Source organism: Rhamphochromis longiceps, linkage group LG9, assembly GCF_057381845.1.
Source record: "Rhamphochromis longiceps isolate RC_006_pf linkage group LG9, R_longiceps_female_GT1.1, whole genome shotgun sequence".
NCBI lineage: Eukaryota > Metazoa > Chordata > Actinopteri > Cichliformes > Cichlidae > Rhamphochromis > Rhamphochromis longiceps.
This window is the reverse complement of record NC_140565.1, coordinates 30,151,162-30,157,161: the sequence shown is the minus strand read 5'-3', so window position 1 is coordinate 30,157,161 and position 6,000 is coordinate 30,151,162.

Here is a 6,000-nt window from a genome sequence, read left to right as displayed (position 1 = left end):
TACTTTTCCCACCACTTTCAGACAGCAAACCAATTAATTTCATTTATTTAGCTTTGCCGTGTGGTTATATGGTTAGTTTGTTTGGAAGCAGGATTATTTGAAAACCTGGGCCCTGTTTCAGGAAGCCGGTTAAGTGGAAAAACTGAGTAAGTATACCCTGAGTTAACGAAAACTCTGGGTTTTCGGTTTCACAAAGCGAGTTCAGATGAAGCCTCAGTGAGTCACTATGACGACACACTCCGTGAAGCTAACCTGCCCCCTAGCAGGTTTACTACAACTAACCCTGACTGTCTCCGCCCCTTTGTCGGAAACCTGACAGTAGGAAGTGTCGGACATGGCGTGCCCCTTCCTTGAAGAGCCAGTAGATCGTGAAGCCCAAATTCTCCGCAGAGCTCTCCGCCGGGAGAGAGTGATCAGAGCGCGTTTGGACATTTTATCATTTCCTGATGATTTTCTGTGTGAACGTTATCGTTTCTCAGCACAATCTATAAGTTATTTGGATAACATCCTCAGGCCATATATTACGCATGTGACACATCGTGGACATCCTCTCAGTTCTGTACATATAATTTGTATTGCACTTCGGTTTTTTGCAAACGAGAGCTTTCTGTATAATATTGGTGACGCTGAGCACGTTTCCAAGGCTACCGTCTGTCGCGCAGTCAGGAATGTTACAGTTGCACTGAAACGTCTCCTGTACCCGTTTGTGGTGTTCCCCGGTCATAGACCCACAGGATTTATCAAAGAGGGATGCCACAAAATTGCAGGTATCAGGATGACCAAAACTTAATTTATGATGTGGTGATACTTGGACTACTACTTAAATTTTACATTTATTTTCACGGTTCCCAGGCGTGATTGGCTGTACAGATGGCACTCACATTCCAATCATTGCTCCTTCAGTAAATGAAGGAGACTATGTGAACAGGAAGTCTTTCCACAGCATTAATGTGCAGGTACATAGTTCCCTGTAGCATTTCAAACTAACAAATTATTTCATTATAGTAATGGATGCTAATTTGTGTTCTCTGCACTGTGAAGATCATATGTGATGCTGCCAACATTATCACAAATGTGGAAGCCAAGTGGCCAGGCTCTGTCCATGACTCACAAATATTCCGTGAATGTACACTGAGCACAAAATTTGGACATGGTGAGTTGAGAATACTTTAAAATATATAAAGACCAATTGCTTCAGGGACATTTGAACTGAAGTGTATCCTTCTGTCTTAGGAGAGTTCACTGGCTACTTGCTTGGTGATAGGGGGTATCCATGTTTACCCTATTTGCTTACCCCTTACCCTGACCCTGAACCGGGCCCACAGCAGCGATATAATCTGGCTAATTGCAGGACAAGAGCCAGAATTGAAATGACTATCGGAATGCTTAAGGCCCGGTTCCAGTGCCTGCAAAGACTCAGGGTCACCCCAGAAAGGGCATGTGACATTATTGTGGCATGTGTGATTCTTCACAACATTGCCACAATTAGAGGAGAACACTGTCCTTCTGAACCAAACAGCAGTGATCCAAACCATGAACATCCTGACCCTCGCACGGACATACAAGATGGAAGCGCAGTCAGAGACACCATATGTCACAATCATTTCCTTTGACCCATCACCTCAACATGTTGAAAGAAGAATAAACAGATTTTTTGTTCAACTGGCTTTATTGGTCGCCTGTGTTTCCTGTACACAAAGTATTAAAAGATGTAAACCTCATAAAGTGTCTCTGTTGCTTCCTCCTCTGTAACAGCTGTCAATGTTTCTTCATTATTTTCCTGTAGTAAAGAAGTTAACAACATTGCTGTTCTACTGTAAACTCATATAATCTGTGGAGTATTACTCACAACTGCATGTTGGTCTGGCTCAACAGGAGGCTGCACCAGATGCAGTACACCACCACCATCAACTGATAGAATATGAGGTTTATACAGGTCACTTATAACTTACAAGGGACCAAATGGCAATTAACAAACATACCAATCACCTTACACTTCATTGTCATTATGCTCTCAAAGACAACCAAGACTGAGGCAAGGCAAAATCAGTAGGAAAATAACTTCACTACAAAATAATCCATTATGGTAAAGAGTTTATCAAATGAATGAGTAGCACTGCAAAGGTGACTGTGAAGAAAGGATGTATGCACATCATGTATTATTTTGAATTTACCCCCTATGTAGGCACTTGTGTCTTGCGGGGTTATTGACTCAGAGGATGTCCCCGCAGAGATGCCTTCGGCCACAGGGCGCCCACTGTTTTGGCTGAGGGCCAACTGCTCAGCCTCTGTGAGTGGTGGAGGACCCCCACCTGTTTTTCGGGCCTCCGCTTTTTTTCTGTTGGCTATAACGGGGTCACATTTGAGCATACAGAGTAAGCAAATATGTACTTGTAATGTGCTCAGATAATTTCAATAATTTCAATAATTTCAATAATTACAGAAAGAAAATTAATGTAGCCTCTAACTGCAATTGATTTACATCGGACAAACAGACCAAGCACTATGGCTCATAATACAATTACACCTTACCTGTTTGGACTATATTTTTATATTTCATTTTTACTTGCTGCCAGGAACGTTTGGGGCCTGTTGGGTTGCACCTGCGCTCACATCACATCACAAAATAAAATGTATAAAATAACAAATAAAATAACATATGATAAAATAACGTGTTAAATGGGTGGAAATCCCTAGATCAATGTTTATATTAACACTCACGCATTGACTCTGTCGGCTATGTTTTGCCATGCATGCTCCCTTTGTTTTGCAGCTGAGGCTGTGTTACTTTTTTTCTGAGAAATTTGCATGTTATCGGCATATGCTGCCATCAGAATTTCGGCCTCAAGCGCTGTGAAATACATTGACCGCGCCTTCTTTCCCTCCGTCTCCATGGTGACTCGCTTAATCTGTGCTCCGCTTATCAGGGCTTTATGTATCCTCGTCCGCGCGCTTCACTTGGGGTTAAAGCAACTCCGCGTTGATTGAACTAATTGTTATCAGCCTTTCTGAAACCGAATATTCCGAGTTGGACAGTTCAGGGTTACTCAACCCTGAGTATCGTTTTTCACTCTGAGTTTTCTAAACCGGCTTCCTGAAATAGGGCCCTGTAGGTGAATTTCGATGAAAGCAATAACAGAGGTGAGGGATCTGGATAAGTATGTAGAAAGTATTGTTTAGACTGAATTAGAAATTGTGCGTGCTATCTGCACAAATTTGATTCATTTCAAATTGAAATAAGGGAAATGTGGAAGTATTTGTTGATGTTTTGACTTTGAACGTGGTGTGATCATTGGTGTCAGTTCAATTCAGTTTTATTTACATAGCGCCAAATTACAACAGGCATGACCTCAAGGCATTTTATATTGTAAGGTAGAGATCCTACAATAATATAGAGAAAACCACAATCAAATGAAATTCCTCCCTTTGAGCAAGCACTTGGTCTAAAGAAGGGAAAATATCAAAGGAATGGCACTTCTCTGGGTGAATGCCTTGTTGATGTCAGTACTTAGCTAGAAAGGAAACAGTAACTCAAATAACCACTCACTAGAAATTAGAAACTAGAAACTAGATTTGCATGTGACTTGCAAGAGCATGTTTGAATATACAACATGTCAAACCTTGAGGCAAATGGGCTACAGCAGCAGAAGACCACACTGGGTGTCAATCGTGTCTCCAATTCATAAAAGCTCAGAAAATTGGACAACATTGCCTGGTTTGATGAGCTTGATTTCTGGATGCTGCAGGATTCAGATGGTAGGGTTGGAATTTGGTGAAAACAACATTAAAGCAACCGTTCGTGCTGTTGTTGGTGGTCTTATTTCACACACTTTGGGCCCCTTAGTACCAGCTGTGGATCATTTATCATTAACACTACAGTCTGCCCGAGTTTTGGTCCTGACCATGTCCATCCCCTTATGACCACAGTGTACCTATCTTTGATAGCCTCTTTCAGCTGAATAATGTACCATATCACAAAGTCCAATTTCTCTCACAAACTGTTTTCTCGAACATGACAGTGAGTTCACTGTACTCAAATGGCCTCTGAGGTCACCAGATCTCAGTCCAACGGAGGACTTTCGGGAAAACGAGATTGACTTTGCATGTGTGCAGCTGACAAATCTGCAACAACTGTGATGCTGTCATGTCAATATAGAATAAGCTCTCTGAGGAATGTTTCCAGGACTGTGTTGAATCTGTGCCATGAAGAATGAAAGCGAATCTGAAGGGAACAATTTGGCAAAACTCAGTATTATTAAGGTATGCCTAACAAAGTGGTTGGTGAGTGTATGTCTAAGGGACTGTTTTTAAATCTATTACCGAGGAACACATTAATAGTAAAACTCTTCTATATGTTTTTTTCTATATCGCATTTACAATGCTATTTGCTGATATCTGACTCTGAATGTTACAGAAGCCGTGTAACAGAGCAAATACAGATGAGTTACAGTGAATCAAACCACTGCTGCGGACATTTTCCATTAATTTCAAAGTACAGCTCTGCCCGAGTCGATAAAAGGATGAAAAGTTATGTTTGGCTGAGCATGGACTTTAGTTAAAAAAAACATAGTGGTGTAAGATGTGATCATACAAGCGAAGAAGGATGTCTGATTTAAAACAATGTGCCCCGCAGCAGCCGTGGCATGGTAAACTTTAAATCAGTTTTGACACAATTACACTGTTTATTTGCATTTAGATAGTTTTATCTGCTCTGCAGAGTTGAATCCAACACGTGCAGTTGTCTTCCCAATAAGAGCATTAAAGGACATTTCCACGTCTCGTGAAAGAGCCAGATAAGGATTTTATGCAGAATTATGCAAAAATATAGCAGGTGCTGTAGGATTACCATATAGATGCAAATTAAAACCCAGCTCTGAGCCATCAGCAGCCATTAGAGGTGAGCTTGTAACAAGATAACACGCTCCCTGAGATCAATGCTGCAAAGATACTGAAGGTGTGTCACTGCTTGCTGCTAACAACTAGCCTCATGTCCTCCAAAATAGCTAAATAACATCTCCTGCTGAGGTGGTGATATGATCACGTAAAAACATCAGCTATATGATCTTGCGAAACAACGCCATTTATCTGACTCTTTCTACTCCTCCTCTCCTCAGGGTTTGTCCCTCTCATCTGCCTCATTAATGATGTCAAAGTATGGATAACAGTGTGATTATTCCTGCCTGGCCAGAACGCTCTTTAGTGCCTGCATGTGTCATATCTTAAATGACTCTTGATTGCGGGGATTTGGCCTGAAGGAAACTAAAAGCACATCGCCCATGTGGTTTTTTTATTATCATGTCAGGGAAGAGGGAGGAAGAAAGGGCCTGTACTATTCATCAGAGACATTCAGACAAAGCGTATTTAACCACAAAGAGAGGGGAGAGGAGCAAGGCAAATAGGGACAGGGTAAAAATTTCTCCCGCCTTGACAGACTTAAGTAGCCTATTACATGATGGCGAGGCTTTCATCTATTACTTCAAGGAGGTAGAGAAGATAATCACCACTGTTATTCCCCATCTGATGTGCCCCAAGCCCCCTATTACCCCGTGGCCTGCAGCACTCTGCTGAATATATAGAGAGAGGGCTCATCCTCGCTCAAAGACAGATGGTCATGAAAGCTTCCTCCTGTGCAAAATATCATCTTAAAAAAAAGACAACAAGAACTAGCCATCTCTCACCCAAAATCTTCCAAACACCTCCCCCATCATCTTCCATCATCACTTATTTACCTGTATACACGATAATTAGGTTAACGAGAGCAGGACCGTCCTCGTCTTCGTCCAGCTACACTGTTTGTCCCCTATCTCTCGTTTCAGCTCAGTTCCAAAGACACTGAGATATGAGGGAAGGATCATTTCTTGGGTCATTAGTTCTGCTAATCAGCTCTCTAATTACAGGCCATTACAGCTGGGTGTCTGATGCATCTCTTCTCCCCAGGACCTTGGACATGATGCACTCTGACACTTTGTCTCCCACAAACAAGTAGCTGCCCTCTGGCTG